Source organism: Eptesicus fuscus, chromosome 12, assembly GCF_027574615.1.
Source record: "Eptesicus fuscus isolate TK198812 chromosome 12, DD_ASM_mEF_20220401, whole genome shotgun sequence".
Lineage (NCBI taxonomy): Eukaryota > Metazoa > Chordata > Mammalia > Chiroptera > Vespertilionidae > Eptesicus > Eptesicus fuscus.
The window spans coordinates 90,607,836-90,622,108 of NC_072484.1; the positions used below are offsets into that span (position 1 = coordinate 90,607,836).

Genomic DNA, 14,273 nt, shown 5'->3' on the forward strand with positions numbered 1-14,273 from the left:
CAGTTCATGTCACTGTTAAGTCAGAAAACATCCCGGAGGCCATTGGGTTTGGGGACAGCTTGCTAGCCGGACAGTAGAATTAGGGCTCGGAGCCCCCCGCCAGTCACCCAGAGGCGCTGGTCTGCAGCCTGGCGATGGATGCCTTCATGTAAACATGGGCGCAGTCGGGCTAACTCTGTTTGATGAGTGTATATGCAATCTGAATACATGTAAACTTCCCTGTTGATAGCGGGTCCTAACATTTTCTGAAATTAAATTTTTAGCAGAATATTGCATTTTGCAATGCATTTTATATTCCTCGGGTACTTGTTTTCTGGGACATTCCTTTTGCAATTAGATTCTCATAGATATTTCACTACTTAATGAAATTTCAGCTATTTTATTTGATTATAATCCTAGTGTGCCTTAAATTTATCAAATTAGATAGTAAAAAAAATGAAGTTCTGTTACTCTTCATAAATGAATTTTTTTAATATATTTTTATTGATTTCAGAAAGGAAGGGAGAGGGAGAAACATCAATGATGAGAGAGAATCAGGGATCGGCTGCCTCCGGCACACCCCACACTGGGGATCAAGCCCTCAACCCCAGCATGTGTCCTGACCAGGAATTGAACTGTGACTAACTGGTTCGTAGGTAAACACTAACCACTGAACACACCGGCTGGGCTTATGCATGCATGAATTTTTATATTATGAATTAAAAGGTCTTACAATGTAGGGGCCAAAAAATATCTCCCACCCTGCTGGTCTCTGACATTCCAGCTTCAAGACCAATTCATTTTCATTGAAGTATAAACTCAGATGTTCTTGGCTCCTCGCCCTCAGTGCCCACCTTCAAGCTAATCCTCTGTCTGAAAACATTACCACGGAGCAGGTGCAGGTTTCTAGCACCTGGAAGCCCTGGGGGCAGGCGCAATGCCGCAGGGGAGCACAGGTGGTGATGGAGAGTTTCCCTCCTACATCCTGTGCCCCGAGGGGAATGAGGTCGGGATGGATTCAACTCCAACTTGAATGTCCTGGCGTCCCTCCGGCATCGCCTCCGCTGGCCGGGAGCTGCCCGGTCCTCACTCGACCCCCCCGCGGCAGCAGGAGGCCCCGCGCACCGCCTGCAACAACCCTCCTGCCGCGGCCTCGCCATCTCTTCCAAATGCATGTCTCACTAAGACCCTCAGCATCCAAAACACGACTTCGGCTTGTTTCCTTCTTCTTGTCTGTCTGTCCAATTGCTACCCGTACCCTGAATTTTGTCACGCCTTGGCACACCCTCCTAGGAAACACCTATTTTCTCTCTGGGAGGGCAGGGGTCCTGCTTTGCTCGCTGGCCACGCTGAGACCAGGAGACACAGAAGCTCTAACCCGTGGACACAGACACAGGAGGCCGAGAAACAGCACACAACGCCCAGGTCAGCACAGAGGAGACCCCCGCTTGCCCACATGGCGCACAGCAGGCCCGGGTGGTGACAACACCAGAGCGACCGTGAGCGGAGCAGCAGCCTGCGTCCCTGTGACAGCTCTTCAGACACACCCGCCTCTCTGTTGTGGAATTATATTTAATTGTGCTTCCTTTGATTGCAAACGCCAGATGTTTTTAAAAATTACCTTTATTGGGGGTGGGGGGCACTGTGGGGCTAAGGACACATATGTAAGACCTTAATCAATAAAGAAATAAAAATAATAATGAGAAATAAAAATAAATAAAAAATAAATTTATCTTTATTGTTGAAAGTATTCCAGATGTCCCCTTTGTTGGTTTGTTTTTCCCATTGACCGCTTCACCCCACACCAGCCCCTCCCAGGCCTCCACCATTCTATTGTCTGTGACCATGGGCTATGCATATATGCGCATAAGTTCCCTGATTAATAACTACACACACACACACACACACACACACACACACACCTGTCTTCCCTCTGAAATTTCCAAAATATATAAGGAACTCATGCAACTTAACAAAAGGAAGACAAACAATCCAATTGAAAAATGGGCAAAGGACCTAAATAGACACTTCTCCAAAGAGGACATACAGAGGGCCAAGAGACATAAGAAAAAATGTTCAAAGTCACTAATCATCCGAGAGATGTAAATCACCACCAGATTTTCAATCACAACAAATTAAAGACTGGACCTTAATCTTCCTCAATTCTCATGAAAAATAAAATTAACCACCAATAACTGTTGATGAAGAGAAGGATGCGATTCCAATAGAGTAATTTTTAGAAGCAGAAACAAATGTGGTGAGCACAATCAGTGCGCTTTCTAAAGAAAGAACTTGATGTCTCATTATCCGTTCTCTAAAGGTACATTCCCCAATTCAATCAGCGTCCTCTCCACTGACCCAGATGGGATCAGAATGCCTTCAGAGATCGTCTTTTCCCTTCGAATCTCGTGCAAGCTCCTTTTAACAAGCTCTCAGTTTTAAAGAGTATACTGTGGTTAAAAGGGCTTCTACCAAACTATGCTTATGGCCTTTGTTAAACCCAAAGTCACGTTCCCAAGTTAAATATTTCTTATTTATTTTTCATTTTAGTAAAACTATAGCTCGAGATACAGGGTGCATGCAAATTGCAAACATACTTTGGAAGGTACATGTAGAGAGTGTTATACTAAAACAATGCTACAAAATATGGAAAGTGACAAGGGCAAAATATTCAAAAGGATATTCTCTTCACCTCCCTTCCCTGTGTGACTCCTCTAGTTGCACATCCTCTTTGGGATGCTCTCATGGTGATAGCATGTAAACTATGTGCTTCTTAGTGTAGATGAAGAGATCTAAAAACGGAAAAACTAAACCCATGAAGCAGACGTTTAAACACGCAATGTTTTAATTCAGTTTCTCAGTAACGCTACTGTTGTCTTCGATGTCTTTTGTACAATTTCAGCTTATTGTCTGTTGATGGGCTAAAATTAATTAACAGTTTTTCAAACAACAAATCAGAATATTCAGCTTCCAAATTTAGCCTTTTTTAATTTTATTTTTTATTGTTTACATTATTGCACAAAACAAACTTAGCCTTTTAAATGAGTCCTCTTTCATGACATGCTGTACCACTTCTCTTGGGGCTCTGAAGAAAGAAACGTGGCTCCGAATGACGCCAAGAAAACTCTACTGGAAATACCATGCCTGTTTGGTTAAATATTGGAGAGGAAACGATCTTCACAATTAGACCAGATTTGAATTCCTCTCCATCACTTATTCCATTATCTCAGGTAAGCTGTTTAACATCCATATGACTGTGGACAGGTGTCTCATTGCAAAAGAGAAACGGTATTACCTATTATATAAAAGCAGGTTGTAGTCAAAGGAAATCATGAGAATTGTTTAAAAAAACCACAATGCCAAGAGCATAAACAAGTGATTAATAGATGCTAGCTCTCATTGCTTTTTCCTTTCAAATAACCCAAAATAAAGTTACAAGCAGAAATATGAATTTAAACACACCTAATTTTTTGTTAGAGCACTTATAGACATATTTGCTTCACAGAAATGGGAAAAGACAATATCAAATTTTATATAAATACATAATTTTTATGGAAATACTAATCTGTTAATATTATCAACGACCATATTAGCTGGATTGACACATTGTTTTCTACCCCTTCCTGGCATTTATAGTGATCTCTGGAGAAGATGTGAGAACTCCCATGTTATCATGAAGCCTTAAATATAGAAAAGCATCCTGGCCCGTGAGGCTCCGTGGTAGAGCATCAGCCTATGAACCAGAGGGTCATGGTTCGATTCCCGCTCAGAGCATATCCTCAGTGTGCGAGGGGGGGGGGGGGGGGCGCGGGCATGTGCAGGAGGCAGACGATCAATGATTCTCTCTCATCATTGATGTTTCGGTCTCCCTCTCCCTCTTCCTTCCTCTCTGAAATCAATAAAAATATATTTTAAAAAATAGAAAAGCAGGAGACAGATGTTGCCTCATGAATTTCAGGAAAATGGAGGTTGAAAAGAGGGAATAAATAATGAACTGCAGACTACGACTTAGAGTTTAAAAAACTTATAATAATTCAATACCCTACACATAAAGGAAATCTTGGAGATTCAGAATACATATTTGAGAAGACTTCTGTAACCCTTTGGAGATCCAAAACTACTGATATTAGTGGTTTACAGGCAAGTAACTTTGTTCCAGAGTTAGTACAGAAAGTGGTATCTTGCTATTATTGAGTTATTGTTTTCTAGCCTATAAGTCTAAGAAAAGCTACCATATTCTAGTTGGTAGGATAACAGATTAAGAGAATGTTGTGTTTCAATGAATAACTAATCATCAGACCAAATAGGACTTGGTCATTTACTGAGCATTAATTCTCAAGGAAATCAAAAGCATATGTTTTTTTTCCATTACGTGATAATAGAGATAGTGGTTTCAAAAATACTATTATAAGAATTAATGTGGCAACACATCACAAACTCCTCAAATGATAGGTTTTATGTAAGACCAAAAACAGTAATAATATTAAAAAAAAAAAAAAAACACACGAGAGCTGCTCTTGAAGGTAAAAACAGGGCTTTCTGTGTAAAAACAACACTTTATTGTGCTCTTTGAAGCTGCAAACAATTTGGGACGGTGAAATTTTATTTTCTCAGCTGTTCCAGTATCACATAATTCTGTGGAAAAAAATTAGATGTAGCTATGAAAGAGAGGACACCTGGAGATGGATGAATTGAAAAGCTAAATTTGAAATGAATCACTGAACTAATGCGTAAGCGTTATGGGTTTAAGTGTTTTTGCCCATGCCTCCTTTGCTAATTGCATTTGTTTCCTGCTGCTACCCTATTGTCATGACGTTTTTAATACTAAATCTGTGTGTGTGGAGAATGAGGCCCGTTACCTTTCATGTTTAGAGTTTCTGAAAAACAGTGACCTATGTTTAGTTCAATGGTGAAAAGACTTATGAGAATGCTGGGTAATGCTGGATTCCCTAAACCACTTCTTATCAAGCTGAGGAAATATTAATTGACAATCTTTTTTAAAATATATTTTATTGATTTTTTACAGAGAGAAAGGAAGTGGGACAGAGAATTAGAAACATTGATGAGAGAGAAACATCGATCAGCTGCCTCCTGCACACTCCCCACTGGGGATGTGCCTGCAACCAAAGTACATGCCCTTGACCGGAATCGAACCTGGGACCCTTGAGTCCGCAGGCCGACGCTCTATCCACTGAGCCAAACCAGTTAGGGTGACAATCTTTTTTGTTGTTGTTAATCCTTAATAGATGATATTTTTTCCATTGATTTTTTAAAAAATATTTTTATTGATTTCAGAGAGGAAGGGAGAGGGAGAGAGAGATAGAAACAACAATGATGAGAGAGAATCATTGATCAGCTGCCTCCTGCACACCCACTACTGGGGATCAAGCCCACAACCCAGGCATGTGTCCTTGACCAGAATCGAACCTGGGACCCTTCAGTCCACAGGCCGACTATCTACTGAGCCAAACCAGCTAGGGCTTTTTTTTTTCTTTTCTTTTTTTTCTTTTTAGAGAAAGTGGGATGGAGCAGGGAGAGAGAGGGAGAGAGGGAGAGAGGGAGAGAGGGAGAGAGAGAGAGAGAGAGAGAGAGAGAGAGAGAGAGAGAGAGAGAGAGAGAGAGAGAAACTCTATATGAGAGAGATACATTGATTGGCTGCTTCCCACACTCACCCCAACCCAGGCAGGGATTGAACCTACAACCTAGGTACTTGCCCTTGACAAGGAATTAAACCCGTGTCCCTTCAGTGCACTGGCCGATGCTCTAACACTGACCAGGGCTTAATTGACCATCTTGACCTGAGAACCCAGATGTTCTTTCCTCTTCCCTCCTTAAGCTGTCCTAAAACACAGCACGGTGTGATTATCTAGAACACATCACATCTGTACTTAAGGGCCGTGTATTCATCATCAGCATCATCTCGAAGTCTCAACACTGTTGTATTTTCCACTTTTAAGGTGACATGAAGGAAAACAAAAATCTCACGGTGCCATTACTAGATATTTGCAATTCACTCAATATTGTGCAATCTCAAAGTAGAGCTAAATCCTGGAAACAACATAATCAAGAAACGGAATGTTTAGGGTAATTTAACTCACTGACTAACTGGAAGCAAATCCCAAAGCTCCCTTTCCTTCCATCAGTATAGCTGAATGCCGAATAACAGCCAAGTGTAGCCGGTGTCCATTGAAGCCAATGAGCCATGTTGTGTTCATGGAGGATTGAACTGAGTTTGCACTGATGCCAGAGATCTCCTGGAATTTTTAAAAATACTTAGTTTAATCTTCATTTTTCCTTCTTTTTCCTCAAAAAATGTTCAAAGTAAGAGAGAGAAAAAATGTCATTTGAAGTAATTGTAAAAGTTGGTTTTTACTTTGTCTATTTCTGAAATAATAAATGAAGGACTTTTAAATGTATTTGTCGCTTTAATTAGGAGAAAAATTATGATGATCAAGTATGTGAAGAGTTTATAATTTCCATCCAAGGGACTCCTGAGACTTAACTCAGCGAGGCTGCAAGGTGCGTGCTGCTCCGATGCCCTGGAAGGTCAGTCACCTGCACCAGAGGCCCAACCCTTTCTCAAAGGCCCCCGTGGGGGAGCTAATTCCCTGTGCGATCTAAACTGCATGGTTCTTTTTAGTAACTATGTTTGCTTTTTTCTCCTTTTATACATTCTTCTACACTATACATTCAGTGCTTATGCAAGTAAGACTGCGCTACCATAGATTGTGAACCCCATCTTTTCTGAAGTATAATCCTATATAATAAAGAGGTAATATGCAAATTGACCCTCATACCCTCGCATCACAAGATGGCCATCCCCATGTCGTCACAAGATGGCCGCCCCCACGTCATCACAAGATGACCACCCCCACATTGTCACAAGATGGTCAGTAAGGGAGGGCAGTTGGGGGGGGACCAAGCCTGCAGGGGAGGGCAGTTGGGGGCAACGAGGCCTGCAGGGGAGGGCAGTTGGGGGTGATCAGGCCGGCAGAGGAGCAGTTAGGTGTCAATCATGCCGTCAGTGGAGGGGTTAGGTGTCAATCAGGCCAGCAGGAGAGCGGTTAGGGGGCTATCAGGCTGGCAGGCAGAGTGGTTAGGGGCAATCAGGCAGCCAGGCAGGTGAGTTGTTAGGAGCCAGCAGTCCCAGATTGTGAGGGGGATGTCTGACTGCCGGTTTAGGCCCGATCCCTGTGGGTGGGATTGGGCCTAAACCAGCAGTCGGTCATACCCCGAGGGGTCCCAGATTGGAGAGGGTGCAGGCTGTGCTGAGGGACACCCCCCCCCCAGTTGCACGATTTTCATGCACTGGGCCTCTAGTAAAAATAAAATGATCTAAAAAACTAGGAACCACAAGTTTGGTAAGCTTTTCTTTCAAACATGAAAGAAATATGAAATGATGCTTTTAGGAATGATAAGCCCAATACTCTGCATATGGTAAATGTCCTATATTTGCCTGTTGTTAATGAAAGCTGTATTATCTGTTCACATCCCAGCAGGAAACAATTGGCACATTCAAATGTGGCCATTGGGGCATTTCCTAAAAGGAACTCTTACAGCAGTCTAGTCACTCCTCACACAACCCAGGAGAAGAGGGGTGCAGGCCCCTGGGCTAGGGATGGCAGAAACCTTTTCTTTCAGGCCTGAGACAGGAGGGAGCAAGTGGCTCCCGGGACGCAGAGAGGACAGGGACACCCTAGGAGAAGCTGTGGCCTTCAGCACAGGGACATCCTGACGTGGGGCTGGGAGGGAGCCGGGGAATGAACTCCCTGCTTGACCCCACCCCGCTCCCACCTCCCCAAGTTCCTGTTGATACGTCCCATTGGCCCAGCCCTTCCGGAGCCTGAGAGCAAGCACACCTGCTGATGCTAAGCAAGGGCACCTGCTGATGCCGGCCATGGGGACCAGCCGATGCCGGCCATGGGGACCAGCCCCCTGGGCGGGGAGCAGGGTGCAGACCCCACCTGGCATCTCGGAGAAGCACACCTCAGGCATCCAGCACAGCTAGGATCAAAGTCACTTTTCATAGGGGGACTCATAATCTGACAGAGCCCTTGAATTAATCCGAAAAGTAATCATATTACTTTAAATCTTGGAACACGTATACTTAATGTCAATAGGGGCTTAAGTTTCTCATAAATTTCCTTTCCAATGCCTGTGCAAAGCGATTGAGAAGGTGACTCAGCTGTGAATCCAGCAAGCAGAGCAGATAAGCAGGGTCAGACCAACCCACCAGGAGTCGAAACATCATCTCATCCACATCATCTCATGGCCTGGTGACTCAGGACAAGAGCTGATGTCTGCTGACCTCCAGAGCTGGCCTCACCCCAGCCCCTTCCCCTGTGTAGTCCTGCCCCCTGCACCTGCTGGGAGACAGGGTTTGAATGCTTGTAAGCGCCTTCTTGGTTGACGAGGCTTCTCAGTAAACGCCTTAAATACTTCACCCCTGCCTTCCTGATTGGACAGCAGCAGGCAGCCCCAGCCCAACCGGGGCTTCCCGGTAACACTGACTCCCTGTAAAAAGGAAAAGGTCTCCTTACCAATTAACAGTGAAAACTACACAACATCAGCACGTAACAAGCACTGATCACACAAAGCACCTCGTCCTGGGAAAGCAGATTCGGGAAAAAGCAATTTCACCCTAGATCACGCTTTAAAAATACAGTCATTGTTTCAGGAAGCTGAATGACACATTCATTGTGTAGTTATGGTTGTCATAAATACAAAAAAGAAGTAAGACTGATTTTCATGTGCTCCACATTCAAAAATCCATATTATCTAACTAGTACAGACTCATCTCATCCAATTGATCTGAATTAGTGAGGTTTTAACACATATCACAATGATGTTAAAATAAACCAAGATATTCCTTTCAAAACATAGAATTTACAAAAAACAAAAAACAACAATAAAGTATAATGGCTGAAGAATAATATGAATAATGTCAAAATTCTTTAAAATTTCTTATCTGACTTCACTATGCTTTATCCTGAGTAGTTGTGATTACTCCTCAGCATGAACCCTTGGTTGCAAAAAGACACTTTATTTTAGCTTTTATTTTTTTCCTGCTACCTTCCTCCTACACCAAGTACCTGTTAAGTCACCAGCCTAGACTGATATCCCTAGAACTTTCATATTAAAAAAAAAACTCAACATCAAAAAAATAAATGAATAATTCAACTAAAAACTGGGCAAAGAACCTAAATAGATACGTCTCCAAAGAGGACATACAGATGGCCAACAGACATATGGAAAGATGTTCAACATCTCTATCATCAGATAAATGCAAATTAAAACCACAGGGAGATATCCCCTCACACCTGTCAGAATGGCCACAATCAATGAATCCACCAACAACAAGTGTCGGCAAGGACGTGGAGAAAAGGGAACCTCCGACAGGGCTAGTGGGAATGCAGATTGCTGCAGCCCCTGTGGAGAGCAGTGTTAAGTTACCTCAGAAATTAAAAATGGAACTGCCCACTTTCCCAGAGATCCCACCGGGACTATGTCCAGGAAATCCAGAACACTTCGAAAGGATACAGACACCCCTGCGTTCCCTGCAGCGTTATGTGCAATAACCAAGATACGGAAGCAGCCCGAGTTTTTGGCATATTTTTCAAACCTTCATGAAAAAGACATAAACGATTCACAAAACAGATAGGAGCTCTGTTATTATAATGAAAAAAATTATAAATGAACTCCTAAAACAATTTGCAAAGCAAATGCAATGGAAACACTGAGATTGGAAATCAAATCAAGGCACAAGGCAGAGGATCAGGGTCCAGATCTTGAGTCCAGGAACAAAGCCATCACATGGAGCAGGGATAAAGCCAGGAAGGCTCACGTTCAAAACCAGGAAGCACAGCGCATCATGCACAGGAACTGGACAGTCCCGTGGAAAGCAGGACACAGGGTTCCCTAGGAAAAGGCCTCTGTCCACCAAATTGTTATTCCGATGTCTATGACGAGAAATCAAGTTACAGCCACTCAGGCCCTTTGCCTTTTTGCAAACAACAAGATTTTAAGGAGACAGGAAACCACTAACGTGGTTATTTTTTAACTCAATAAAATCACGGTACAGGATTCGTCTAAAGGTAACGCTGTTTGGCTCGGGATGGTGACTGCTTCTTCACTGACAGACCACAAAGCTCCCGCCATGGCTGTCTGGGCCCACGCTTTCCCCAGCGCCTGCAGCACCCACAGCCCGGGATGCCCTCCGACACCCTCCCTCACCCCCTCTCTCTCCCTCACCCCCCTCTCCCTCCCTCACCCCCTCACCCCCCTCTCCTTCCCTCACCCCCCTTACCCTCCCTCACCCCCCTCTCCCTCCCTCACCCCCCTCTCCCTCCCTCACCCCCTTACCCTCCCTCACCCCCCTCTCCCTCCCTCACCCCTCTCTCCCTCCCTCACCCCCTCCCCCTCCCTCACCCCCTCTCCCTCCCTCACCTCCTCACCCTCCCTCACCCCCTCACCCTCCCTCAGCCCCCTCTCCCTCCTTCACCCCCCTCTCCCTCCCTCACCCCCCTCTCTCTCCCTCACCCCCCTCTCCCTCCCTCACCCCCTTCTCCCTCCCTCACCCCCCTCTCCCTCCCTCACCTCCTCACCCTCCCTCACCTCCTCACCCTCCCTCACCCCCCTCTCCCCCCCTCACCCCTCACCCTCCTTCGCCCCCTCACCCTCCCTCGTCCCCCTCATCCTCTCTCGCCCCCCTCCTCCCACATAAACTGCCACCTGCAGGGGTGTGTGCCCCTCACTGCCTTTCTCACTGACAATAGGATAAATGTCCAACAGGGAGGTGGGGCTCACCACTCAGACCCCGGCACTCAGTGCTTCATCAGTAAGTGTTAAAATCCTGACAACAAGGCCAGGAAGAAAAAGCAAAGCAAACAGAGAGAAGGGCGGCGGGGAGGAAGGAAAGACGGGAGGGAGGAGGAAGGAAGGAAAGGAAGGAGGAGGAGAGGACGGAAAAGCTACAATGCACATTATTAAAAATGTGTCTCAAATTGTTAAACCGGTTTTTTAAAAAATAATTTTTCAATGAACGTGTCTAAGGAGCAAGAACTAGTAAAAGCAACTCAGATTTTAAAGTTAATTAATGGGTGAGATCAAAATAATGGTGCCACCTGACCTTAAGTGTTATCAAGATTTCATCTGAAACGTAAAGAGAGGTGACGATTTAATTCAGAATGACACCACATCGAAGGGAAGAAATGTAATATTTGTAAAAGCAAAAAAGAAATTGGGTTTGCTATTTTAAACGGATTGGTGTGGCCGTCCCGTCTTGAATACATAGACTTGCCGGCGAGGTTGTGATCACCTGGAGGGAACGCAGGGGGCGTTTCGTAGTCTTAAGAGGCTTTTTGAGAATGAGTCCTGTGTACACATCTCCAATGTTTTTATGTTTTTAGAGAGAGAGAGAAAGATGGTGTGAGGAAGAAACATCAACCCGCCGCCTCCCTCCCCACCGGGATGGAACCCGCCACTTGGGCCGTGCCCTGCCCGGAATGGGGCCTCCTGAGCCCGAACCCGCAGCCAGGGCGGGTGCTGTGAGCGGGGTGCTGTGAGTGGGGTGCTGTGAGCAGGGTGCTGTGAGCGGCCGCAGGCTGAGGCTGAGAAATGCCGTAGTCAAGCTCCCTACAAGGTGCTGCCCAAAGGAAACCATTCCAGTTACTGCTGTATTACAATTGAATACTCCGGCTACAATTCCAGTTACTGCTGTATTACAATTTAATACTCCGGCTACCACTCCAGTTACTGCTGTATTACAATTTAATACTCCGGCTACCATTCCAGTTACTGCTGTATTACAATTGAATACTCCGGCTACCATTCCAGTTACTGCTGTATTACAATTGAATACTCCGGCTACCATTCCAGTTACTGCTGCATTACAATTTAATACTCCGGCTACCATTCCAGTTACTGCTGTATTACAATTTAATACTCCGGCTACCACTCCAGTTACTGCTGTATTACAATTTAATACTCCGGCTACCATTCCAGTTACTGCTGTATTACAATTGAATACTCCGGCTACCATTCCAGTTACTGCTGTATTACAATTGAATACTCCGGCTACCATTCCAGTTACTGCTGCATTACAATTTAATACTCCGGCTACCATTCCAGTTACTGCTGTATTACAATTTAATACTCCGGCTACCACTCCAGTTACTGCTGCATTACAATTTAATACTCCGGCTACCATTCCAGTTACTGCTGCATTACAATTTAATACTCCGGCTACCATTCCAGTTACTGCTGCATTACAATTTAATACTCCGGCTACCATTCCAGTTACTGCTGTATTACAATTTAATACTCCGGCTACCATTCCAGTTACTGCTGTATTACAATTGAATACTCCGGCTACCATTCCAGTTACTGCTGTATTACAATTTAATACTCCGGCTACCATTCCAGTTATTGCTGTATTACAATGTAATACTCCGGCTACCATTCCAGTTACTGCTGTATTACAATTTAATACTCCGGCTACCATTCCAGTTATTGCTGTATTACAATTTAATACTCCGCTACCATTCCAGTTACTGCTGTATTACAATTTAATACTCCGGCTACCATTCCAGTTACTGCTGTATTACAATTTAATACTCCGCTACCATTCCAGTTACTGCTGTATTACAATGTAATACTCCGGCTACCATTCCAGTTACTGCTGTATTACAATTTAATACTCCGGCTACCATTCCAGTTATTGCTGTATTACAATGTAATACTCCGCTACCATTCCAGTTACTGCTGTATTACAATTTAATACTCCGGCTACCATTCCAGTTATTGCTGTATTACAATGTAATACTCCGCTACCATTCCAGTTACTGCTGTATTACAATTTAATACTCCGGCTACCATTCCAGTTACTGCTGTATTACAATTGAATACTCCGGCTACCATTCCAGTTACTGCTGTATTACAATTGAATACTCCGGCTACCATTCCAGTTACTGCTGTATTACAATGTAATACTCCGGCTACCATTCCAGTTACTGCTGTATTACAATTGAATACTCCGGCTACCATTCCAGTTACTGCTGTATTACAATTTAATACTCCGGCTACCATTCCAGTTACTACTGTATTACAATTTAATACTCCGGCTACCATTTCAGTTACTACTGTATTACAATTTAATACTCCGGCTACCATTCCCGTTACTGCTGTATTACAATTTAATACTCCGGCTACCATTCCAGTTACTGCTGTATTACAATTTAATACTCCGGCTACCATTCCAGTTACTGCTGTATTACAATTTAATACTCCGGCTACAACTCCAGTTACTGCTGTATTACAATTTAATACTCCGCTACCATTCCAGTTACTGCTGTATTACAATGTAATACTCCGGCTACCATTCCAGTTACTGCTGTATTACAATTTAATACTCCGGCTACCATTCCAGTTATTGCTGTATTACAATGTAATACTTCAGCTACCATTCCAGTTACTGCTGTATTACAATTGAATACTCCGGCTACAACTCCAGTTACTGCTGTATTACAATTTAATACTCCGGCTACCATTCCAGTTACTGCTGTATTTCAATTTAATACTCCGGCTACCATTCCAGTTACTGCTGTATTACAATTGAATACTCCGGCTACCATTCCAGTTACTACTGTATTACAATTTAATACTCCGGCTACACACAGGCTCCTGCTCACATCAGGAACCGTCAGCACTGCACAGACACCTGTACAGTGTTCACTGTCCAGTTACACTGAGGAATAGAACACACAATAAACTACATGCCTGGGGTGTGTGCATCCACCCAACCACCCACGGTCAGAACCCTCCCTCCTCCCTCCATCCGCCCTGCAGCTTCCTGGGACCCTGAGCTCCTCCTGGGGCCTCGCCACCTCTTACCTGCGCTCAGCGCCTGCAGGGCACCCCATGGAGGGAGACGGCGCCCCGGTGGAGGGAGAAGGCGCCCCATGGAGGGAGACAGCAGCCACGCAGCTCACCAGGCTGAGGCGGTCCGCGTGGCGCAGCAGCAGCAGCAGCAGTCACGTTCTGCAGGAGGAGGATGCGGCAGCAAAGGGCCTACGTGCAATGGTGCTCCCCTAAGCTGCCCACGAGGGGCGCTGATCGAGGACTGCTGTCCAAGGGGCGGCGTCCTCGGCCTCCCCTGCAGGGACGGCGCTGCTCCAGGCTGGCCTCCACTTGGGCCGGATGCTCTGGGCCGGGCGCCTGGGAGCCTGGCCTCCGCCCGTGGCCTTGATGCTCTGGGTCAGGAGCCTGGGAGCCTGGCCTCCGCCCGTGGCCTTGAT

The 14,273-nt window shown here is 45.0% G+C and overlaps 1 long non-coding RNA gene across 1 annotated transcript in view; it reads right to left on the bottom strand.

Moving 5' to 3' along the window:
- LOC129150891 (uncharacterized) overlaps positions 1-13,893 on the bottom strand; it is a 129,881-nt gene extending 115,988 nt beyond the window's left edge. The window contains exon 1 of the long non-coding RNA XR_008557674.1: positions 13,870-13,893. This is a non-coding gene — a long non-coding RNA (uncharacterized LOC129150891). The remainder of the gene's footprint in view (positions 1-13,869) is intronic.
- Positions 13,894-14,273: the final 380 nt, after the last annotated feature.